Raw genomic sequence first — 26431 nt, 5'->3', positions numbered from 1 at the left:
CTTATCCACACGGTAGCCTCGTCTCTGGAGATTTTGTTCCCTATCAGTTTCCCTTTACCTTAAATTGATGGTGTGCAAGTGTGAGCTGGGACTGCGGGACAGGTAAGGCTTAAAACACCTGTTTGTCAGCTTACTTAACAGGTCACATCAGTACGAAGCATGGATTCTTTTGACCAGAGTAGATACAGTTTGTCTGATGTAATACCTCCATCTCTCTGACACCTCACCTGTAGGGTCACCTGCTCCCACCACCAGCATTTCCACGCTTTTCTTTGGCGGCATAGCTGGAATTGAAAACCAGTGAATCAATAAGGCCCGATTGAGACAATAACATTTAAATATACGCGTGGCTTCCCGCTGTCAGACTTTATCCCTGCTGACCGCTGTTCACTCCCCATTGACTGTGAGCAAATGAAATCTCAGTGAATCGATGTCCTCGTATTAAAAGAGACTGCAGTCTAAACCTCTGAACCTGTGCTCCTGCTTTTTCCATTTTCCAGATAGCAAAAACTGTAATTGATAAAAGTCGGACATTGTTAAATGCCTCTTTAACTAGCCCGCACACGGCTTTGAACAAATACCAGAACATGAAGTATCGATCGGAGCATTTGCGTCGGCTTCTATGCTTCCCTCAAAACGCGTGCTTGTTTCAGTGGGAGAAAACGTCCAACAGGTGCAGATATTCAGTCACTATGAGTTTGACTTCAAATATGGAATTATTTACCTTATTTTATAGAGAACAGGTGTGTATACTGAGGTCAGATTTGTCTCTTTGAAGTGTGTACATATATGACATAAAACAAAAATGAATGATAACCCCGACCCCTGACTAACATACCAGCCTAACAAATGGAAATCATGAACATGTGTGGGCAATAACTGTGTCACCTGATCCACTACAGTTTTTCACTCATGTTTTTAAGTTAATGGCGGATGAGCACTGTGCCTGCTGCTTCCATCACCTTTAATATCTTTTTTTATCATGCTTTCAGTGTTCTGTCTGTCCATCCACTTCCATCCAAGCCAAAATGAGAAAAACAGAGCTCACAGCTGTTCTGTTGTACAGACCCCTAATCAGGGGCTTTGCAAGGTCTAAACAAGACTCCCACAGCATACGGACGAAGCACAGATAGGAAGGAGGAGGCAGAGTGAAGGTAGAGTGAGGCCTGCACGCAGTGAGAAGGAGAGGGGCCATCTACCCTCTAATCCCGGCTATCCCACTTGAATCCTGACAGCACAAACCTGCTTTTATTGCTGTGAATGGGAGGAATACCAATTGAAATGCACCTACGTGCAGAGCACTTTACAGCGCCGCTCTCTGCTCTTATTTTGGCTGAACTAATGACATTATATTAATTTATCCGCTCTTCTAATTATTGCTTTTTCTTATAATTATCACAAGCTCGGGTTTGTATTCTCGTCAAACCGCAAAAACAATGTGCCAACAACCGGACATCGTGTAGAAAATCTGCTTTTCTTTGTGCAGATAAGTGAGGGTGTGAGATCTTTTATTGCTCATCATAATAAAGTTTGTCAGTTTGTCACAGTTGTGGAGTCATTATTTCAGAAATAGCCTCCAGCCTCCTGTAATCTTAAATAACGATAGTTTCTGTTTTTACTGAGAGCAGAACAATCCAAATGCTTGCTCACTCACTGTTTTAAATATGACGTGCTAACAGGCGGCCTCAGACCGGACAGAGTTTGTTGAGAAATGAATTAAAATAAAAGATAAGATAAGAGATAAAAACTTTATTAATCCCTCGGGTGGGTTCCTCTGGGAAATTCGGTTCCAAATAAGCACAGCACCGACAGAAGTTATAGAGTTACAGAATATATATATATATATACACACACATATATAAATACAAAGACATATATAGATAAAAATATACAAAGGGGATAAATAGAATAAATAGGAATAAAATAAAAATAAAAATACAAGTGGATTGCACATTTCAAGTATGGAGTCTATTGCACCGTTGACTATTAACAAAAAGTATTGCACAAAGGTAATTGCACAGTGAGGTGAAGAGGCACTACAGCTTAGTTGTTCCCCCCTCCTTTGTCCTCCTGTTTCCCCTCCCTCTCCCCTCCAGAGAGGAGTTAAACAGTCTGATGGCGTGTGGGACAAAGGAGTTTTTAAGTCTGTTGGTTCTTGTCTTGGGGAGAAGCAACCTGTCACTGAACAGGCTCTTCTGGTTGTTTATGGCCGTGTGCAGAGGATGCCCAGCATTGTCCATAATGTCCAGCAGTTTCTTTAGTGTCCTTTTCTCTGCCACTGTCACCAGAGTGTCCAGCTTCATGCCGACCACAGAGCCAGCCTTCCTGATCAGTTTTTCCAGCCTGGATGAGTCCTTCTTTGCTGTGCTGCTCCCCCAGCACACCACAGCATAGAAAAGTACTCCAGCAACCACCGACTGGTAAAACATCCTCAGGAGCTTCCTGCAGATGTTAAAAGACCTCAGCCTCCTGAGGAAGTACAGTCGGCTTTGGGCTTTTTTATACAGGTGCTCTGTGTTGCATGACCAGTCCAGTTTGTTGTCCACCCACAGCCCGAGGTACTTGTACTTGTTGACCACCTCCACCTCCTCCCCCTCTATCTGAACCGGCAGTGGACCTGCTCTGGACCTCCCAAAGTCCACAACCAGTTCCTTAGTCTTTGAGGTGTTGAGTTGCAGGTGGTTTGTGTGACTCCATGCGACAAAGTTCCTCACCAGACTTCTGTACTAACGGAATTAGGACAGTTTCTGTCTTTAATGCGTCTTTAATGCGTCTTTAATGTGATTCTTGGGCTTAAACCTCCGATTTGTTCCACTGAAAGTAAGTCCGGGATGATTTCTATGAATCAGGGACAAAATGATGCGTGACTTTGAGAGACAGTCTCATGCTCTGCAGACTGACTGAACAAATAAAAGGGATATTTTGCGAAATTTTTTACAGCCTTAAACGATTTCAAGTTCAAGCAGGTATGAAACTCTTCTTTTTCAAAGAAAGCCAAACCCTCCTTGTTTATTACCCACGATTCCACCTGCCTGCCAGCCGCTCCTCACGCTCAACACTGGCTTCTGAGCGAGCCGACGGGATGCGTGATTTCTCCGGCTGCACCGGTGACAACTTATGTTTACTCCAATCGCATTCACTGCGTGAGGGAGACGAGACGGAGGGAGGCGACGTGAGGAAATGGAGTGGCGTCGGATAAACGGTCACGGGAAAGACAGACGCGCGGACAGAAAGACAGGCCGAAGAAAAGAGAGGTGGTGGGTGCATCATTGCTTGGCTAGACTGTGATTAGGCACTGTGGAGGACGTGCTGTGGCTGTAGAGAGAGAGAGAGAGGAGGGAAGAGAGGTTTTGGTAACCATCATCTTGGAGATCAAAGGCCTGTCTGCTTATTCCGCCTGCAGCCCTTCTCTTCAGTTTGGACGAAGGGAATAGGATATTGGGAGGGAGGAGGGGGTCTGCGTCAAGCAGCTGAGGGCAAAAACTACTTTTCCTCGCTCACTTTGCTCTCCTCTTACATCTGTCCCGATGCTGTCTCTCTCATTATCAACAACCTTCTATCAGACTCTTGACACGCATGCAAAGAAAGCACAAACAGACTCACAAACACGCTGCACACGCACGCACACAGAAAGATGGAGGTCTGCAAGAGAATCATGGAGTTAATGAAGCGGCGGTCACCCACAAAAGCCCGGGCGAGTCAGTGATGTGACCTTGATCTGTGTGACTCACACAGACCACTTTGGCCAATCATCTCCGCCATTACCTCCAGTATTCCCTTCAATTTATTCTGTCCTTCTCTCTCCTCCACACACGGAAAGATAAAGGGCTTCCCCTTCTTAACCTGAAAGAGGGATTAAAGGGTAAAAAAAAAGAAGAATCATAGATATATTCTCTGTAATCTTCAGGACTTCAAAAAAACTTTTTTCAGCAAAAAGTTTCTCCCTTGACTTTGACTCCTCAAAACCGCTGTTGAGCATGGGCGTGCAACCGCCTGCACATTTTTAGCATTCATCTCAGACACAGTTAAAAGTCCAAAGCTCCACCAGCAGACCACAGACGACGGCAAACAGCACCGACGGTGGGAGAGAAGGAGCGAAGAAAAGGGGGGGTGAAGGATTGACAGAGGTTCAGAATGAATACAGATCCTGCTTAATTTAGGTTCAGAGTCATGGCAGCATGGGAATCAATCATGACAGCTCTGTATCATATCACAGAACAGACAGTGTTGGCTATCGTGCTTCCCCCGTGGCCTGGAAAAGCCGCTGGGAATGCCAAAGGGGGGAAAAAAGCGTTTGTGGTGACTTCGCCTCCTTCGCTCGATTTAAATGCTAATATTAAAGTTAGCTTATGGATTTGGAATTTTATGGCAGTTAGCAGATGTCGCGCTGCAGGTGAGACTCGTCTCTGCACGTTAGCGTAATTTAAGTGAGATGCAGAGAGACGGGCAGATGGAGGGAGGGGGTGCAGGGCTAAGCGACAGCGATCGAGAAGGGTGGAGGTGGATGTGACGCCTCGAGCTGAGCTTCCCTTTCTCCTCCGCAGCCTCCCATATATCTCACTTGTGACATGACGTGTGGGAAATGTAAGAGCTGCTGTGTAAACATGACCTTTGACCTCTGCTTATCCAATATTAAATTGGAATGACAGTCGGACGGCCCCTCCCACCTCAAACCTGCGGCGCTAAGAGGAGCCATCAGGCCATCTTGAGCGAGGGTCACGATAGATGGAGAGGGAAGGGACTGAAGTCTCCCCGGTCTTACAGCCTGACACACGGCTAAATTAAATGCTCCTCAGAGACGCCTGGATGTTTCTGGGTTTGCAAACATCCCGAGAAGATTGTTTTTCCCAGCAGAGACAAGAGCAACAGGAAAATCCTCAGAGTTTCATTCACAACCTTACTCGGGAAGAACTGTTGTTGTAGAGGAAGTCTGGGAAAAGGTGGGTTATCCTGTGCCTCGGTAATATGTGCTCACTGTCGAACCCCTGGCGGTTTGAGGCTGATTTGGTTTCTTTAATGAGAAATGATTCTGCCCTCGGGGAATTGTACTAACTTTGTACAGGAGAGAGGGAGAGGAGTAGGGAGGTTAAGTTAACAGGACAAATGGGAGTCATATGTATTGTTGGGCTGTGCGGCTAACAAAACACACGTTAGGGAACTTTGCGCAACAGCAGTTCCCTGTCCTTTGGCAGTGCAGTAAAGTTTCTCTCCCCACACCTCTGAACCTCGTTGGACAGCCAAACAAAACAACCCCCATTTGAAAGCTCACAGAGCAGCATCAGCTCTGCAATCCTGCTTTATCGCCACGAGAAGACGGCGTCATGGACAAACAAATAAACTTTCCTTTCTACAGCATCCACTAAGTTAAGTGGGGTTTGGACCCAAGGTGCCTTCTGATAGGTCAATTAGGATGGCCGATGGCCAGCAGCAAAGCCGGCGTTTGATTTCTAGACATCTGTTTTGCGTGCGGAGACCTCTTAATTGTCAGAGTTAAATATGATGCAAATTCCCAATCGCATGCCAGTCTAATTACTGTAACTCAATCAGGAAGAGTCAACATAACTGCCTACATAAAAATCAATTACAGAGTTAGACTGTAAATATGTGCTGCAAGAAATCATCTATTGTTAGCGGCTCTTCCCAGATAATGGCCTGCTTTCAGTAACTAGCTCGGTGGCTAATGGAGGCTTAAGTTGCTGAGCCACGAATAAGCCAAACTAGTACAGGAAATTCACATAATAAAAACACTCAAAAGTGAACTTATTCCAGCTCTGTGAGCGGCTGTTTATGTCTTTGTCTCACCTGAGTGGTGTTTAATAAAGAAAAGGGGCCGTATTTAAAAGCACTCACATCCTGTCAAACTCCCCACAGCTGGAGTGTTTTCATTTCAACTGTAAATTGCACTGGGACTTAAGTGGGGATGCGATAGATGCCCAGCGAATAGAAAAGGAGCCCTGCAGTGAAGCACCCTCATCTCCCACGGAGAGGGCAGGGTGCCATCAGCAGATGCTCTGACGCGTTCGTGAGGCGACGCAGAGTTAAATGAGATCGGCAGAGGGGCAAATAGTCACACGGCATCTTTGTCTGTCCCTTTTCTTTTCACCTCAGAGTGTAGTGATAATTAACCGAAGCCTCGCTGCGGTACGCAGATATGTCACGTTTTGGTTTCGTGTGTTTTTGTGTCAGAAAGAGCGAGAGGCACGGCACATTTCTAAATGCGTTTTTCAGAGCCGGGCTCTAAAGCGAGTCGGCTCAGAGTGACGGAGGAGAAATGAAAAGACTTGAATCTGTTGGATGCAGAGTATATCTCATTATCAGTGGACACTGTGTACAGTAGACTGCTTTAAAGAGGTGGGGCCAGGCTGTGATCTGTCTGCACTTGGCAGGCCAAGACACTATGTCTCCCTGAGAATTAAAATCAAGCTATTCAAGAACCCGGGCACTCGGGACCTGCTTTGTGCTCTGTTTTATGCCACTTTAATATACAACTGACAGCGAGAAAAGCTAAAGGCGGAGTGAAGGAGGAAGCTGTGTGTGAGGAGAAAGCCGAGTCTAGGCGCTGTGGGTGGTGGTTGTGTTTCTTTGCACATTTGTGTTTGCAGTGAAATCTAAATTTTTCTTTCTTCAAAGCTGACCTTGTTGTGAAAGCAAAAATAAAGTCACAGCATTTCTTTCTTTTTTCCCCCAAAAGTTCCCCAGGATTAAAAGGTTTTCACTCCAATTCACTCGCTGTTATTTATATAGCACCAAATCCCAGCAACAGTCACCTCGAATTGCTTTATGTTGTAAGGTAAAGACCCCACTTATTTGGCGACAGTGGGAAGGAAAAACCCCCTTTCATATGTGGAATGAGACAAAATCAGTACAGAGTCGAGGAAAGCTTGGAAACCCCAGTAATCACATCCTTAACAGTCAAATTCAAAAACCTGAAACCTGATCTGTTTCACTTTACCTGCAAGCAACACTGACGCTTCAGAAAATGCCACATTATGCTTTACAGCAGATCCATTTTATTCTATTGACGCACTCAGAGATGGCTGACGGATGACACGCCCATGCCCTCACCCTTGTAATATCATTGCTTAATCTCCTTGGTAGCAATTACTTCTGAGGGGAACAAAAGCCAGCGCAAGGTAGCTGTTACTGACATGGCAGCTTAATGAACAATACAGCCTCCTTTTCTATAAGGCCAATTTGCACAGCTAACCTAACAACACCCTGTCTAATAAAGGAAAATGTTTAGATCAGCAGACATACACGGCAGTCACGCAAGCACGAGGTGAAAATCTCATGATTTAAGATGCAATTGAGCCGTGGTGGCAAAAACGCACCGAGCGTGGGCGAGTGAATAGGTTAAATAAGGGGGAAAAAATATGGAGAACAATGCAAAGTGCACAGGAAGTGATTAAAAAAGGGTGGAAGCGCATAGGCTTAAAGCTAAGCACGAGCTAACTATGTGAAAGAGGCAGTGCAACAGAAACGGATGGATGAGAAGAGACGGGGCAAATAGGAGGGCAAAGCTAAAATGTCAGGGCACGGGGAGTCGGCGATGTATGGCACCAGGAAGGCCAATTGTGTGCAGCCGTGAAGGGATAAGAGGTCACGGGATGTCTGCACAGTCTGCAGCGTGTGTGCTGGAGTCAGCAGTGACACAGCAGTAACCTCCCCCCACATGGCATTATCTGTCTCCCCAAAACCACAGGACATTGCTCAGAAAATACAGCTGTAAAAAAAGAGACAAGACGGGCAGACAGTGGGGCGGATAAAACACACAAGGTAGCATTCTTTTTTTTTTTTGGCTTATCATACTCCAGCATACATTTTCCAGCACTCTGGCACAAGGAGGAGACATGAATTTGAGAAAATTGCCATGAAAAATTAAGATACTAATTACGATGGAAAAAATGTTAAAAAGATTGAGACAAAGTGTTGCTTTTAAAACAATTACGCACCGCCTTCCTTCCCGAGTGAAAATGAGGCCCGCAGACTGAAAGCGAGAATAAATGAGGCGGTGGGGAAGCAGTTGGGGTTCGTTTGGGGAAGGTGTGGATGTTAATCGTTTCCACCATCGGTTTACGAGAACCCAGCACGCTTTGTCTGCCCAAGCTCCTGTGTCGTCTATTTGCTGCGCTCGTCAGCCGCCTTGTTGCATAAAAACAGCCTCACGGGCAGGGAGACATGCACCTAAACACTAGTGTGTATATTTCTCTCAGGAATTGCATTGCGGAGGAGCGACTACAACAGCCCAAAGCCACAGGGAGTGTCTATAAATGCAAAGCGTGGCGACGAAATCCCCACAAATGACAGAAAATATGCAGAAAAGTCAAAGAATCAGCTCTTGATAAGGCAGACTTCTCATCTTTCTGTAAAAATTTCCCTCCCGCCTTTCAGTGTCGATAAGATTCCCAGCCTTTGTTGCTGGGAGAAAAGCAAACAGCCTGAAACTACCTGCAGGATTTTTCTCTCCAGAGTTTCTCCCATGGGGGGGAGAACACGTTCACCTAATTCCTGTTTATCAGCCCAGAGAATCACTCTCAGTCTTCTTGGTTAATTAACTAAGTGGTGTCTCTAGGCCCTGTCGCCGCTAGGTGTCAAACTCTATCAAGCCACCCAAGTGTCTCAGACACTCTAACTTCAGGGAAAGCGCCCCTGGTCTTGTGATGATAATTGCAGAAGCAACAGGGGAACGAGAACATGCACAGGCTGAAACGATTACAAACATACAAAGGGGGGACGTGGCTTTCCCCTTAGCTCCTGTTCTCTCCGTCCCTCACACACATTAATGTTGCTTCCTTTAGTTCTGCTGAATATCTGTATTTTGGCGCCTTTATCTTCTTTCTCCTCTCCTCTGTGCTAATTTCGTGGCCTGCTACTCAAAGCTCTACTGTAACTGGGCTTGGCCTTCTTCTAAACTCCAGCAATCTTTCCCACTTACTCTGGCTTTTCTCCTTCACTACATCATGCTGTTCTCCACTGCTTCAAATTCTTCAATTTGCCCTGCTGGGCCTTGGCAAGAGGCAGCCACGCTCTTCCTCTGACCAAACTTCGATTGGCCCACTTCGAGCTCTCGCTCTAGGGTCATTTATTTCTTTCTTTTCCTGGCATGCACCAAGCTGCATTCTTCCAAACGCACTTATGCAGCAATGGAAATCATTTTGGAAGTGGCCCAGGCCCTTCTCCTTTTTTGTACCCCAGCTGACGCCCACAGAGAGAACAAGAAGGAATTGTGGGAGAGGAGAGGGAGGAGAGGAGAGGGTTCCAGGTCAGTTAGACACTCCAGCTCATACACAGTGCACACACTGAGAGACAAAACCAAGTGTTTTGCTTCTCCTGGTCTTTAGATTTGCACAAAGATCGCTCTGGAGAGGAACAAGGCTTCTCTGGCTTTACTGGTCTTCTTCCAGTTGAACTCCCACAGTCATAAGTGAGGGCACATTCACTGACACTGAGCCTGTACTTTCAGTGGGACAGTGAAGCCATCACCTCCCGTCACACTGTCAGGTTAGTCGTGCAGGATGGAGACAAAACACACTGAAACCGGAGGACTGGTGTATCAGACCTGGGATGACTCACATCCTCCCGACATGAACCAAACAACAGCTTAGTTAAAATTTTCCACATCCAGTGGTACTGCTGGTTTTGGCTTGGTTTTGTTACTTCTACTCGGAGCTGATGCACAGCTACATGTTGCCACCAACTGCTGGCACTTGGGGGGTGGGTTGAAATTATACGTAACAACCAATAACGCGGGCCACTTTTGCTCTTCTTTGAGGCGATGTCAGCTCAGCGTTTGATGAGAAACCGAGTGTTAAAGACAATAAACGCTGTCTCATGCAGCCATTGTCTGTGCTTCTTTCATTCGACAGGCAGCATGCTGCTGGCGTTTTGGAGTACTCAGACTAAGTGTGACTTTATAGCTTCTGTGCACTGGTTGAATTCCCGTAATACGGCTGGAGAGCCACACAAGCAAACAGCAATCCAGGACCATGAATGTGCTGAGAGGAGCGCGAGGGGTCGGTGAGGCACTGGCACAACCAGCTAAAAGACATCATAGAAACTCAACTGAAATGATTTTTTAGTATTTCCATCATAAACATATTAAAAACATTCAGAAAATTAAAATTATGAATTCTAGTTAACTAAAGGTTTAGTTGCTGCTTGTCGCTGATCTTAATTCTTACAGTATAATCGAGTCTGTGTGCCATTTGTAAGAATATCCCATTATAAAAGCAGCTTATGCAACTCGTCATCTAATTATAACGATTTTATCAATTTAAGCTTCCTGAGGTCCGGTCTTTTTGCAGCCGTGTGTAGGTGGAGGTTGTGAAGAGGCCATATAATTATGCCCTGATTTCAATGGGTTGTCCATGAGAAGGTTGGAGCCTTAAGCCTGATCTGATATTATCGAGGCGTCTCACAAAAGGCACGACCCGTTTTAAGCAGAAACTCTATTACTGCCCAGTTAAAGTGCCAGGCTGAATTTCACATTCTGACACACACCATTACATTAGCAGGAGATCCTGGCCCATTCTCTCAATTCTCCTGGAATAACAGATTTTTGAAGGCTGACACTCTGGCTAGTTTCACTTAGCCCCTTCAGGGAATGATTAAACTGCTGATGCTGTTTAATACAAACACCAAGTCTCTCTAATGCAGCTTTCTTTGTCTTTCCTTGGCTGTAACATTTCAGGTGGGTTAGCGAGGGGGGGGGAATGTCTGACATTTAAAGAATAAACTTGACTCTTGCTCCTAAATTTGTCCCCTGCTCTATAAATAAAGCCGGCCCTCGAATGATAGGATCTCTGTTCTATGTTAAGAGTACAGTAATGGCAGGAATTTGCAGTAGTTTACATAAAAGATAAATAACAGTTAAAACTATATATTTGTGGATAAAACACTGGTCAGGGTGAGAATTTCGTTCTTAGTTTCCTCTTCGCAGTATGTTGTGTTCCAGCTGTAATGAAACAGCAGCGATGGCTCTGAGGGTTTGTGCTTTCCTTCCCTCTGAAGCCTGCCTGCATTTTAAACAGTCTCAGCACATCTAATTATAACAAAAATGCCGTATGTGTTAAATCTTATTGCTTTTTTCACCCATTCAGGGACACCACTTAGTGGATTCACAACACCAAGAAAGTCATTTTCTACTTGTAAATACGGCGTTTTCTCTTTTTCCCCCTTTTTGGACTGTGTGGGGTATTTTATTCTTTTGACCCATCTCACAAACATAGACAATAAAAACAGCCTGCTACTAGGACAACTCTGCTTGTCCTCCCAAAAAATCTCTGAATCTGAGTATCTGTGTACAGAATATGTACATGATCTCCCATAGGGTTTTGTGGATGATCTCTGTGGTCATTTCAGTTAAATTCACTGAACTCTGTATGAAGAATGCTTTTAATTAAGATGGTAATTAATGCATTAAAACCTACGACACCATAACCGTCATGAGCACGGAGAAACCGAAACAACGAGCAGGCAGAGGGACACACAAATCCGTCCACACGGGCTCAGTCGCCATCTAAATAAGATGGAAATCCATTTCTGACACAGAATGAGATGTCAAAGGGCTCCTTGCAGCCGTCGGGATGATCTAAGACAAAAATGACTCAATGTGAGTGGGCATTCTGATTTTTCACACTCATGTGCCAGCAAACGCTTTGCCTCGTTACTCCAAAACCATGGCCCGCTCTTTCCAAGTGCACAATCGGTCACGTTAATGAGATGCACAAGAATTAGAGTCTCAGGAGGGTTTGGAGGAGAAACCGGTTGCCTTGGCCGTAGAGCGACCTCTGAACGGGACCGCTGAGACGCCTGACAATCAAAACGCCGTGTACCTGTACTCTGAATACATAAAGGTACTTTAGCTCTGAGAGTGCTGTGATAAAATCAGTGTTGTTTCCTTAATCACACTGATGCGGGCTGCTGAGGGAGGTGGACGGAGGTCTGGGACACGCCTAAAAACACGAGATGTGTTTACGAGCAAAGATTGAGGTTATTTCTATTACTAGCCTCCCCTGTGTGTCTGCGTCCCCTGGCACTTGGTGATGAAAGAGAACTAGTTCACCAAAATACAGCGACGACTCTGTGTTCTGCTTTAAGATTTATCACCGTGTTCACTTGCACGGGCACTCCTTAACCTTCGAGTCTAACCGAATATCGACTCCTCGGTGAAAACGGTTGTGTCGGCGCGCGCACGAGTGCTCGCGCTCATGTTGACGTTTCAGGAACTGTGTCTCGTTCTCTCTCTGTCTGTGTCATTGTGTCTCTCCAGGCTCTTCATTAGTTTCTGCCTGGGTACTAATGAGTGATACCTGAAACCTGCCAGTGGCCTCGGTCTATCCCTCCACCCAGCAAAGGGCGGCCTTCGGTGGCAGCGTCTCAACGCTTTTTTTCAGAAGTTGGCTAGCTGCCTGCTGGAGCCGGTGGTGCTAAGGTGTATTAATGAGCCACTGAGCCAACCTTGTGTATATATGTGTGTGTGTGTGTGTGTGTGATGACTAAAGAGTCCTCCGGCTGCCACTCCACATTCCCCCCTCCCCTCCTCCTGATTCCACCATCCAGGGATCTATTCATTTTTAATCAGGTGAGTATCCCAGCTAGAGTCCTTGACTGTTGGCAGAGAAACCACTTGCACAAATACACACAGAGAAACACACATACACACGCACCCAACTCATTTCCCTATCTGCTCTGATTCACACTTTTACATTTGTAATCCTCGCTAATTTGTAATTTTGCTTCTGCGTGCTCCCCTCAAGAGAGAGAAACTAATTTCAGGAGTGAAAAGGGATTATCAGATGCAAACGAAATCTCCCCACCTCTCGACAAAGATACCGATGTAGACAAAAAGTGTCTCAAAGCCTGCTTCATCCTGGATGGTAACTCTCAAGGAAGAAGCAAGTCAACTGCTGCACTTGCAATTACTCCTTATCAGCAGCGGGGAGCGAACTTGACAATAGCAAGAAAACGCTGAGCTGTGACGGATCATAAAACACAGGCAGACGTGAGAGCGGAGAACGCAATCGGCTTCCTCGTTTTGCTTTTTGGGAATTTTGTTTACGTACTAATGTATGAATAAGAGGCCAGGTGCCTAAAGTGTGTGTGTGTGTGTGTGTGCGCGCACTCGACATAGGGAGCCGTTATAGCAGAGGAGTGTTATTACATTTATTAAGGCGCTCACAGCGGCTTGCTCTTCTCAGCTGTGTGGTGACTCAGACCTGTCAGACGACTAATTTTCTTCACATTTTTACTTGCCTTATTGTGTTATTGCCAGACAAAGCAGGGGACCCTATCATATTAACCTACCCACCTACTCTCACACACTCACGCTCACTTTGACTGCAAAAATGACCCGAAGGAACAATGGAGACACACACAGAAGAGGAAAAGATGGAATAAGGGGGAAAATGTCTATGCTGGGAGACAGCTGGCTAAAGCCCGGAAGACAGTAAATTAGCCTTCTGATTAGATTTGAAAAGCTGCAAAGGAAATGAACATAATGCACCCAATTAAAAGAAAAGACAGCCATAAATACAGAGTGTCAAGCAGTTGTTATCTCTGCCTTGAATAAAGCTCCAGAGAGTGACAATAACAACAACGCCGTCATGTACTTACCACTCTGGCATCATTTTATGCTGTTACGATCCATATTGCTGCATCTGTCAACTTCACCTTTGATGTCAGAGCTGAATCAAACCAAGTTTGGAGGTGATGAGGAAAAGTAGATAACAAGCCAGACCATAACTGGTCCACATGTCTTTAAAGCCTTGTGTCATGAAAGGGGACAGAAATCCGAACCAGGGAGCAAACACTGGGGCCCCGGAGCTATCCGTGCATTATAGCCTGGAGCCGTCCTCCCATTACGGCCTCAGCCCTGCAGAGCTTCAAAGCCACAGCACTTTTGTGAGGCGGTTAATGGTGGCGATGGCCGCAGAGAGGATCCCGGTGCCAGGTGGAGCGGCACGAGCCAAGCCCAGAGAAAAAGACAGTAAATAAAAATAAAGACTAAATGCTCAAAGCGGTGCTGTCCGGCAGGCAAGCGATAAAAACTAAAACCTCACTCAAGGATAAGTGCCATCTTTAACATTTGGCAGGAGCTGCGCTCACCAGTGTTTCTGTAACTAAGCACTCGGCTCGCACCCTCGGGCTTGAGCAATTAAAGACACACTCACTGAGACTCATCAATAACAGAAAAATTGAAGAGAAAGAAAAATCGTGTTACAAATGAAAGGAATGCTGAGGAGGCAGGAGGTGGATCCGGGAGGGAACACACTGGCTGCCTGTTTTATAATGATTCGGATCATTTTGCTCTGTTTTTCTTGCTGTTACACCAACAACGTGGAAGCTTTTCCTCTGTTGCAACACCCTTAATGTTGCATGCTACATGACATATCTCAGGCCTGCAGAGCTGGAGCTCGGGCATTTTCTGTCTTGTTTATTGCTTCGGTTTAAACTCTGGTATCAAGTTTCTCTGTGCTGCTGCTGCAGAAAGCCAGATGAGAGCGTGGCTGGTTTTGAAATGAAACAGAACAAGCGAGGCTATTTATAAGAAGCAAGCAGATAATTGTTGAAAAGGTTAGAGCAGCCACAGCAGGTAACAAGTAGGCTGCGTGTTGATGCACACAACAGCATGTCAAGGCACCATGGTGATGATGTTGCCAGGTAAGGCGAGGTCAAAAAGAGCAGTTGTTTTAGGAGTTACTGAAGTGGAGCTTTGTCAGAATCAATACACCCAGAGCCTTAAACAAGAAGACAGCGGCCACGTTATCGAATTAGAACCAACACTTCAACATTTCAGCTTTAGTGAAGAAGTACTGCGACTGCATTTATAAGGAAAGAGCACATAACGGCAGCAAAAATCCAATGTTTTCTGCCACACTAACATCACGTAATTGTAAAAGGAAGAGACAGAAACAAATGTGGGCTCAAATATCAAACAGTAGGATTAGAGAAATGTTTGAAGTGTGACATCAAACACACATGAGCATAAACTGGAAAACTACGTAAATGTTTTCTTTGTTTATTCTGTGTCTATATAGAGCAACATTTCCCAGGCTTTCAGAGACAGACTCGCATTCTCAGACAAAGACGCAAAATCAATACAGCAGAGCGAACAAACTGAACCGGGGAACGTTGCGGTCATCGTAACAGACATGTTTAAATACTGTGTTTATTGGACACGTTTGTGGCATAAATACACAAATGAGTAGCAGCGGGGGAACTCATTTATTCACCCATTCATTTCTTTCCTGCTCAAACTCATTCACCCACACATCCGTTCCTTCCTCGCTGTTCTCGTCTGTCGGTGTCTCTTCTGCCTGCGAGCCTCGCTCGGCAACCCGAGAATCCAAGCTAGCCAAACCTAAAGGACCTACAGGACCGTGCATCATTTAATGACAGAGGCTGAGAGATGCCTGACGGACTGCCAAGTCCCGAGACGTGCTGCATGAGTCGAGCACAAACACTCCTCCGTAGTGCGGACATGCATTCGCACATGTACCCATCGTCGGCATGTAGGAGGTGTGCGTGTGTGGTTGTGTGTCACGTTGGTCCTACTGAGACAAAAATCTTGCGAGTGTATATCTCGGTGGCGCCATACGGGACAAAGAAGGGGTCCAAGCTCAGGCCCCCCCCTGAGTGTGATGATGAGGTAGGAGGATTCAGGATGACACGGTCCGATTTGGAGGTTTAGAGAAAAATCAAGCTATGAATAATGAGAACATGATCATGGACTAAAGGATCTACTGACTGGATATTGCATCAACATTTTTTTTTTAAAAGCCACCCCTTCTCGTCTTCTGCCCTTTCCTTCCCACAGAAACAAACGTTTGAGCGAACAAGCAAATGAAAGTAAATGCTGAAGCCCGGCCTGAGCTCTGAATGTCACAGTCAGTCACTGCAGCCTCCTTCTAAGTGATGCAGACAGAGCCCCATTCTGATTGCCTCACCAGCAAAGCCAAGGGGTGAAAAACATTTACATGCAAATACAAATGACCCACTAGCTACTGTGTGCACGCTAGCTATGGTATTCTGAATGCACAGCAACCGCAGAGAAACCCGGCACAGAGCCGTTGCCAATCATCAGCTCCATTGTAGCACGCAGGCTTTAGAAGGAGGTGTTATGTGTGTAGGATATCAATTATTTTGCTTTTGTGGCTTATTTGTTTGTCAGTGCTATTGTCACTGCTTCTCATATCAAGCGAAATGAATGTTAATGAATTCCGACCAGGACTACTACATTAACAGATTTGCTGTGAAAAAGCTTAAATCCATAAATCATTTTCCACATAACTCCTCGGTATACAGACCATCTACCATCCCCACAGAATCCACTCATCTCTGACAGCGGTGGCTAATACCGTGTAATCAACCATCCACTTTCAGCTGGAACAATTGTAATCCATAACCCATCATAACAAACATGCCTCTCTGTCACGCTCAAGTGGTTAAGTACCAGGGGACAGATTGCCGGTGGACGGGCCGAGTCTCCGGGGGTCTTGGACGAGGGGAGACCCTGGCTCTCGTCCTGGCTGTCTCACACGGCTGGGACGCTTGGATCGAGGACCCGCCTGCTGTCATCAGACCTGTTGCCTCCAGATGGGTCCCAGTCTGATTCTGCGATTTCTGTCCTCATCCCGCCTCCACTCCTTATTTCAGCTCTTCTCATCCGAGACATCCAACTCGACCTTGCCTTGATCTTTTCAGCACTTATTAACAAAGCCCCAAATCATCATCCTTTTTGTTCTTTAACCTTGACATTCAGCTTTGTTAGCTCTGTGTGAAGCTTTCATCTCATCTCTCCCTCATTGGATCGACTTCCTTGGCCAAAATCTCCACTGCGTGGGGGTGTTTGTGAGCGCGTGCACACGTGCATGACGGTTGGGAGACGAGCAGACGCACCGCACAGCAAGACCTCTTTGATTCAGCACAGCAGAGACCCACAGCGAGGCTGTACATTAATTGGTGCTTCTGAGCCATTAATTTAGGCAAGTATGTTGAAGGACCCACTTTGCCTCCACTTTCCAAGAGCAACACAGGCTGAACAAGCCTCCTCTCAAGACCCTTCAACTGTTTTCCACCTCCCCAGCTTCCCCACATACCTTGCAGTGCAGCTCCATCCATAAACCATACCCTGCCCTGCCTCACTCACTCCCCGCTCTCTCTTCATTTCACCATTACTGAGCGAGGAGAGACAGCAGGTCACAGTCTCTGCTCCGTCCCCTCCACCTCGCCAACTGCCCTCCGCCCGGTGCCAGCGAGCCATAGTTTTCTTTTTGTTTTTTCAGCATGACTGATTCCCTCAGGTCACCGAGCACATTAAGCTGTTAATTACCTCAAAGCACAAAACAAGTGGCAGCTTGGCAGCACAACGAGACATTAACTTTTTTGTTTTTTTAAAGAGTACAGTCAGAAACTTAAAACCGCGATGCTGGAGAGACCGGAGCAACACGAGCAAAAAAACAAAACAAAACAAAAAAGCTGCAGCAACAACAGCCGTAAACAACTCTGTCAGCAGCAGACTCAGACAATGCCGACGTGAGTACACTGATTTTATTTTTGCTCTTCCTCCGCAGCCATAAAACAACCAGATAAAGTCATTTGGGCTGGAAGTTCCCCAAAGAAATGAATCAGCCATAAAACAGCAGCGGGATAATACCAGCCCGGCCCGCAGGGCACGCTTTTTTCAGATTCACGCTGTGCCGATGCGGGAAATGATTCAGGATGTGTGTGACCGGCATCCTCTTCACCGTGTCTGCAACCGCACAGTTGTTAAACTGTGCCTTATTAGTTATGCTCTTCGTTATCATAGCAACCTAACAAGGGAGATCTAGCCAAGGAGGTGTACAACATGTGTCTGTGAATGCTATTATAGAAATGAGTGTTGCTATTTTTATCACATCAGAGAAGAAAAATAATATAATTGCTGTATTGCTGGTGGCACTGAATGTGGTGCTCTTTGCTTTGGGCCTGTGGAGGCTCGTTTCTGAGTGGGAGTCTCAGTCGGCTGGTCGTGTTGTATTTGGGACCAGAGACCCTCATTAGTTTCTTCTCTTGCTAAAAAAAAGGAGGCTCTGTTGACACAGAGACGTCAGGAGTGTGAGAGTGACCCAAAGAGTGTGTATTCATGTCTTTGTGGGGACCAAAAATTGGAAGTTTACTATACTTATGGGAACCAAAATCATGGTCCCCACAAGTTTGAAGGCATTTTTGAGACTCAAAGTGTGGTTTTAGTGACAGGGTTACAATTGGGTTATGGTTAGGTTTAGGGTTTCATTTTGCATGGTTAGGGTAAGGGGCTAGGGAAAGCATTATGTCAATTAGATGTCCCCAAAAGATATGAATGCCCGACATGTGTGTGAGTGTGTGTCAGAACAGCTATGTGAACAAGTCCTAATGGCAAGCAAAAAGGCTGTGGAAAACACTGAGCTCACACACACACACAAATTGTTTATTTGCATCGGGGAAGTAAACACCGGTGTCCGTCTTCATCGCGTCTGTCTGCCTCGTCTTTCAGTCCTGGATCGCTCCTGGTTTGGTTTACAGTTTACATGTGACAGTGTCTCTTTCTCACTGTTGCAGATAATGAAAGAATCTGCTGCTCGTACCTTATTCACAAACAGGAAAACACACACACACACACACTCACTCACTCACTCACACTCCCTTTGGAGATACAATAAGCCTGTATGGGATGGCAGCTTTGCAATGGGAAGCATCTTCATTCAGCAGCCACTTGGCCTATAGTGATAGCTGCTGCATTCTTTGTTGCTGCCACACTGCACAACCTCAGGCTTACACAACACGATCCCACTCCAACTTCTTCTCGGGGACATTCTGTCACAGCTAAAGGGCACGGAAAAAATCCTGAAATTAAGACTTTACAAATTCTGAGGAGAAACTGGCTCGCGGCTGCAGATGAGAGCGGCTATACGAGGCAGACTTTTCAAAGAACACTGAAAAACCGCTTATTATTGACTCTATCGAGCGTCACTTCTTTGAACACTCATCTACTCTGGCTGCCTCGGCTTATTTGCACTGGATGCATAAGAGACGTGAAGACGGAGAGATGAGAGCGAAAGGAAGACGGGGCTGGAAAAACAAGTGATTAAAAGATAAAAGGGAGAGAGCAGATGATGAGGGAGCAGCGGTGTGTGATTAAATGGCGGAGGTGGTCCCATTGGGCTGTGGGCCTTATTGCATTTTAATGGGGGGGCTGGATGATCTTTGACCTTTTGTGAGGCAGTGGTAACACCTTAGTGCAGATCAAACTGCCAGCCTTGACAAACCCCCAACCCATGAAAGGCAGCTGGGCACTGAGAATGAGGTGTGTGTGTGTGTGTGTGTGTGTGTGTGTGTGTGTGGGCTCGCAGGGTCACAAGCAGATGTGTTTATCCTGCTGCTATGGCAACCCCAGCAGTAGCCTTGGGCAAATAACAACAAGCAAAGCAATATGTGTGTGTGTGTGTGTGTGTGTGTGTGTGTGTGTGTGTGTGTGTGTGTGTGTGTGTGTGTGTGTGTGTGTGTGTGTGTGTGTGTGTGTGTGCAGGAGAGAGAATTTGAGATGACAGGATTTTCAAAATACGAGCAGCATGATTAAATATAAGTTTTCAATTCATACACCTCCTGCCTGCACCCCCACTTTCTCCCTCCCCGGTCTGGCTGGCCTGCCCCTCAATCATCAGTCCCTTCTTTTCACCTTCTCTTTCTCCAGCTCCACATGCTAAGTGGGAACATTGTTACGGTCAATTTGTCCCATTCAGGGTCCCAGTGGGCAGTGTCCCTGCCCTGACAGCCTGCAGACAGAGACCACACTGCCTGAGAGGCCTTGACATCAAGGTCCAAAGGAGACTTAAGAGCGAGAGGGGGAGGAGGGGGAGAAGAGAGGTAATCGGGGGGGGGGACTCCGAAGAGAAAGGAAGAAGAAAAAGAGACCTGGGTGCCGGGTTTAGCATGAGCCCCCCGGACCGTTCAGCTCAATAGTATTTCGTCTTATTTCATCTGTCAGTCTCACACTAGATTGATGTAGGTGGTGAAAGCTTTGCTCCCTCGAAGGATGCTTCGAATAGTTCTGCTAGGCTGGCAAAAACCCAAGAAGATGTATGACAGCCCAAACAAACCTGATGACACGATCTGGATTATTTATTCAGTTTATGAAACCTGACATCAGAAAACAGCACCACTGTCTAACCAACCGGAGTATTCCCAGTATCACTGCAGGTCTTTACTATCTGGGAGAGGGCAATGCCTGGAACTGGTTATCAATATCATTCGAGAAAAATGGCTTGGTGTTTTATTTTTTTTAACAGGTAGCCCTCATCGTGATGGTGCACACGGATAATCATCTGTGCCCTTTAAAGAACAGATAATAGATGCAGAAGAACAAGAAGAAACCCCGGCAGTAAGGAGGTCTAAGAAGGCTTTTCAAACCCTAGTTTCTAATCACAGATTTCAGGTTTCTACAAATTTCTTTCTGCAGTCAGATGGAATGAATGTAAAAATAAAACCTTGATGAGGTAAGACTTAATGCCGTAACATTTTCCTCAGCCAATCTGGAAAACAACGCTTTGTCTGACTAATCTATGTTTTTGATTTCTATGCTGGAGCAGACCCAGTCTCACAGGTGACGTAACCCCCCCGGCGGGGTGCTGGAGGAAGGTGCAGAAGAGGGATTAAGTCACTGCATAAAGGCACCTGTTATTTTAGCACACAGGGTGCAACACTTGCCCCGAAGCAAGGGGTGCAGAGCGGCTGTTGGTGTCAGAAATGAGGCGCAAACAGGGCACCCATTCAAGCCAGGCTGGACAGTGCTGAATCACACTTGTATAGGGCTCAGACACACTGACTCACACACATGCTCTCACAAAGTCCATACACAGGAAGGCAGACACAATATGAAGAACACTGGTCCTTGTGTTTCTCTTTGACAGACATAGACAAACTCTCATTCTGCCTCCCTCTTTGACCTGCACACACACACAAACAATTCCCATAACTAAATTGCGATTCCGACTCCAGACCGCGGTGGATCTGTCGAGGGCATGCGTGCATGGTGGGATATTGCAGATCTCCCTAAATTAGCTAACTTTATAATAAATCACTGGGTACTGCTAGCCAAGGATTAGCCAAGCTCCAGTGAGCGGTTTGTTAAGCTTCGAGGAGAAAACGCCGCCAAAAACTGACATCAGCACTGGGACCTTGGAACAGTCTAACCCCCTGCCTCGTTACATTTAGCCTTGTTATCTGAGTTCTCCATTGACAAAAAAAATCCTGCTCCTACGTTTGGATCTAACTCGGATCTATTACTTTTTCTTCTGTTGGGGTTTTTCCACTAATCACTTTTAGTGCTCAGGACATCAGCTCCAACATCAGGCACACCATTTCTTCATTCGCTTTCCTTATGTTTGCCTTTTATAATTCTTTGTGCTATCTTGTCCCCCACTGAGTCATTTCTCTTGGAAGGAGCAATGCTTCCTACTGTCTAGTTATTTATATACTGAGTGAGGAAGAATTTATCCCCCCTTCGCTGCATGCACAAACTCCTCGGATTCAGCTCTGCTCAGGTAGCTCATTATGAATCCCATCAAAAGTCACTTTTGTGAAGCTGTTAACGAGTTCAATCTAATTTCTTTTTCAGTAATGCTTACGGTTATATTAGCCTTATCTGTCGGAAGCTCTAATGTCTGTCTCTTAATAATTTTCATTCCTCAATCTTGTTCACAACCTAAATTTTGATCAGTTTTTCCATAAACATGTCACAATGCTTCTCTCCTAAACTCTCACAGGGTGTTTGGTCCATGGCTTCCAAACAAATAAAACCTGTATCCATTACAGATCCTATCACAGCGGTATTTCCTCTGCCGCCTGTTTATTAATTTCCTGTGATAGCATTTATCTTGTAATTACTGATTGTGTGATGGGCCTTAAAAGGGATGTCAGCACTTGAGAAAAAGAGGACAGCTCCCACTCTGTCACGTCAAAGATGCCTCGACACATTAGAAGGTTTCCAGTTCACGATCATCTCTGCGTCCTTTTCACCACAAACTTGTATATCCCTTAAGAAAGGTCTGAAACAGACTGGTGCAGCAGGATATGAGCAGCAGGGACAGAGGAACTGTGTGCATCCTGCGGCAGCAACCCCGAGCCCTGGCTGTCAGAGTGGGTGACAGCCCGGACTCGAGGAAGAGGAATTAAAGAGGCTCTTGTCCTCGAAGGCTGATTGACAAGGTAGCGACAGAAAGGTTAGTGGAGGTGCTGGTATTCTCTTAGCTGTGCCTACCCTCACACTGGTCCGGGGGCACTGTCTCACTCTTTCAAGATGTCTCTCTTATTCTTCTCTCCCCTCACTTACACCAGTGCTTATTATAGGAATGCCTCGACCCTTGGGGACTGCACTTTCCAGTCCACAAACCTCAGCTTTGGACAAAAGGAAGCTGAAAAGCAATTTGAATTTGAAACAGGGACCGCAACAAAAACACTGCCCCCAAATGGAAGAACTTCAAGATACCAGGAGCCAGCTACTGAGAAGTAGTGGTCCTTGCACAAAAGCAAAAATGTGATTCTGACACTATCCAGCCAACTAGCCCAATGTACTGTAAAGACAGCAGCTACTGCAGAGGGAGGGGGGGGGGGGGGGGGGAGAGAGAGAGATGACAGAGCCTGAAGGCAGAAGTGGTGGACATTAGGGGCCCAGCGGGTAGGACTTCAGAACAGACCAGCAGCAGATAACATGCAATCACACAAATCCCACTCACTGCACAAACAAACCAGTTCACAGAGAGGGGCCGTCTGACCAATCGGGTTCACTGTGCGTCCACTGTTCTGCAACTCTGGGTTTGGAAATGATGTTTTGTAATTGAGCCTTACGCCAGAGTCAAAGAGGATAAATCAAGAATTCACAATGAACCCTCCGGGAGAACCTGTTTGACTGAGCTGCACTGACACCTCATCACGATGCAATTAGTCAAACCTTAACAATGAAAATCCATACCACACCGATGGATGGAAGGTGAAGCGCCTTCGGGCTGCGGGCAGCAGAAATCCGCCTGTTTTGTGCGTAGCTGCAAGCTACGCAGTATGATATTTGTACAGTGAGAGCGACTGTAGCGCTGATGCACAGAGACCAGGTTAGCCCGGTCCTGTGGGTCGGCTCGGTTCTGATGAGTACATTTCTTCCTATAATCATTTTTCCCCGAAAAGCGTCAAAGCGCCACAAAAGCGCACCACACCTCACCTCCACACCGGACAGCTCGGTCCACTTACCTCTCACTATCAGGGACAAGAAGAGTGAAAGCAGCGCGAGTCCGTTGTGTCTCCTCACTGGGTACAAAATATCCGAGAGCGAGCTCGTTACTGCGTTACCAGATCCGGTGGAGGGCTTTGGAAACTACTCCTCCCTGCCGCACCTGTCTCTGGCAAACGCTGATCTCGTACGCTGGCCTGACATCCCCCAGACAACTGTCCGAACCCCCTGCTAGTGTGAGCGCACACACGGACACACACACACGGGGCACCACCTGTCCACGGTGCAGAACAGCCCACAAAGAGCTCCTATGTCGCGCGGCGACACATGGCATTCCCCGTTAGTGTCTGCAGCAGCACTCCCTCACAGCCGTCCGAAATCTCCCCCCGAGGGACGTGGACGCGCTGGGAGCAGTGGGTGACGAACAGGAGAAAGCGACAACGGGCGTCCGGCACAGTGGCACAGCAGCTGCGGCGTTTGGGACTGACATCTGCCGCTCTCAGCCTCGCGTCCTCACAGCAGTGCGCTCTTCTCCGCGCCTCTCAGAGAAAGAAAGGACTTTTCCTCACCGCCTGTGCGCCACACCTTCGCGCAAAGCCGGGCTCGGGGTCCAGCGCAAAGTCCCATTCATCCGCTGATCGCGAACAGTTCCGCTCCGTGAGCGGCACTCTGGAGCTCCGGTGGAGTCGGAGGACCTCGGCGTTTCTTCTAGCGGCAGTGTGAGCTACAGCATCTCCGGCACTGAGCCTGTTAGAGCCAAAACCTGAAGCAGAATCATGCAGCGAGTGGAATGGAATTGATTAATGACTAATTGGGCTTAAACGGTGAGGCAAGCCCAAAGCCCCCGAACATCAAAGTCAGGCAGCTGTTTGGGGCATGCGCACTCCTACAGTCAGCTCAGTGTTGACTCAGTTTCACGGTGGCAAAGTGATGACTGATTAGTGGCGCTAGGCACGAGTTCAAACTCAACCTGAGGCACGCACCTGACAGAGCCCGCCGTTCTTTACTCCAAGAGACCTTTATTCTGAAACACAAACAACAGAAGGTTTGGAGAAGTTCCTCACGGTTCCGCTTACTGTGCTGACGTTAAGATGGAACAACGAGGCCGATTCAAAGCCGTTTCCTGATAAAGATGAGCATTTATTGCTGTCCTCTCTGTGGAGCAGTGTGGAAAGTACCTGAAAGAGGCTTCCAGGGCGCAATAAAGCGGATCCAAATAGCATACCCGAGGATGCTGATGTTGATCACACAGTGTTCCAGTGTCATCTATTCCCAACATGCGTGAAATTCACCACATTTAAACCTCGAAACAAACAGCTGAAGGACATTAAAATGCAAAAATGAAATCATCCCCATGAAAAGAAAGTTGTTTTCTATTAAAAAAAAAAAAAAAAAAAACTTTTTCAAGTGGAAACAATTTTAATAACAATTCCTAAAAGTGCTGCTCACTGTAATTCCAGAAAAGCATTCAGCAACTTTGAACAGTTTCCATGCTGAGTTTAAGCTCTTTCTGTATTTGCATCTTCTCACTGAGCCTAAATTAACACAATAGAGGAATAATTCCGTCTCATTAAATCTCAATAAGCCTCCAGTCAAATCTAATTGTTGCTCAGCACAATTTGGGGTTTGTGTTTGAAATGAATGTGTAACCAGTTGTGTTTGTTCAAGTGACACTGATATAAACAAGCAGGACTTTGAAAGGGAGAGAGCCGGCAGTGCTGTTGCTGTGTTAAGTTAAAGGAGTTTAAACCTACTGGACCTTTCAGTGAAATTGCTTGGAGCCAAAGCTACTTTTAAGCTTTCATTCATGAATAATTAATTGCTGAAATAATGACTTTCGCAGGCTCGAAGGCTCATGTGTGTAGCTCACTCTCTTTAGCATCTTAATAAATCTACTGCAAGTGCTCTGACAGCCTTCATACAAGCTGCTGATCGCACAGCAGAGCCTCTCCTATGAGGGAGATGGCTGCGTATCATTCAGATTAAGATAAATCTTCACTGTAATAAAGATTTCATCATCTCTGTTACTTTATGTAAGCAATACTAGTTTTTTAGCGGCAGATGTTGCTGCAACATGAATTTATCCCTTTTCTAAATCCACTTGTGTTCTGTGACTTTCACATTATTGTAGGACTTTGCTTTGCTTGTTTGGTTTTTTGTTTTTTCTTATCTTCATTTGCACAGCCAGAATTTGCTTGCCCCAGCACTGTAATACTTATTAACATTATTTATCCTGCTTACCTTATCATCCCGTGCCGTCTGTGACTTTGTAGCTTCCGCAATTAAAACTTGAAGGAAAGTTTGTGTTCTCCACAAGAGAGTTGATGAAAGTCTTTGTACAGGTTGACTGCGGTTACAACAGAGGACACCTCTTCGACAGCGGTATCATTACTCAGGCAGACACGGTTTCCAACACTGGAATAATGATGAGTTCTCCTCAATCTCTCCAATTTTTTCCTCCATCCCGTCTCCTGCAAGCCTACATGTCTCATGTGTCTATAAGGACCTGAACCAACAACATGCAGTCAGTGCAGCAATTTGAGTGCCTGAGATGAGTGACAAGTGACTTCACAGAGTCAAATAGAGGAAAAACCTTCATTCCACAAGGATTTAAAATGCCCGTGTCCTTGTGTACACTTCTCAGAGTGCATGTAGTACATGTGTGGATATGCACGTGTGTGACCCTGATTCCCCACCCACATCACAGTTGGACAGCTTTTACTTAAATACTGAAGATACAGCAAAATCAGATTTAATAAATATTAACACAAGAAGAGTCATCGAGTCAATAAAATGTCAGAATAACATTCATTGGTGCTAAATACTGCTTGTATTAACCTTCATAAGCTACTTGGTATCAGCACAACCCAGACCACATTAAACTGAACTGTTTTTTTTTTTTATATCTGGCTTCCAAGATGTCAGACTTTCTTGTCATCTTTTAAAGTTGTCTTGAGCAATAGTTCTCCAGGCTTTCTAAAGTCTTTCAAAGGTTACGCACTGCACTCTGATAGGTGTCTACACGAAACAGACAACTTAGCAAAGAACCAGTTTTAAATTGTATCTTAAGGCTCTTTGTTAGCAGCAGCCTGTCACAAAAACACATAATTTGTTCCCATTTCGTTAGTTGAAACTCCCAAAATTTCAAAGACACAGTCTGACAGCATTAAAAAGCTTTTTTGCACCAAAGGT

At 46.0% G+C, this 26431-nt stretch overlaps 1 protein-coding gene across 2 annotated transcripts in view; it reads right to left on the bottom strand.

Annotated features, from left to right (window-relative positions):
* Positions 1-24174, bottom strand: part of sema6bb (sema domain, transmembrane domain (TM), and cytoplasmic domain, (semaphorin) 6Bb) — a 133660-nt gene extending 109486 nt beyond the window's left edge. For both annotated transcript variants that reach the window (XR_014799376.1, XM_084920502.1), the window contains exon 1: positions 23260-24174. The gene's annotated coding sequence lies outside the window, so the exon portion shown is untranslated. The remainder of the gene's footprint in view (positions 1-23259) is intronic.
* Positions 24175-26431: the final 2257 nt, after the last annotated feature.

The sequence above is a fragment of the Perissodus microlepis genome, chromosome 23 (assembly GCF_051167445.1).
Source record: "Perissodus microlepis isolate ML-2025 ecotype Zambia chromosome 23, ASM5116744v1, whole genome shotgun sequence".
Taxonomy (NCBI): Eukaryota; Metazoa; Chordata; class Actinopteri; order Cichliformes; family Cichlidae; genus Perissodus; species Perissodus microlepis.
The sequence above is the reverse complement of the archived record's forward strand: the minus strand, read 5'-3'. Positions and strand labels throughout refer to the sequence as shown.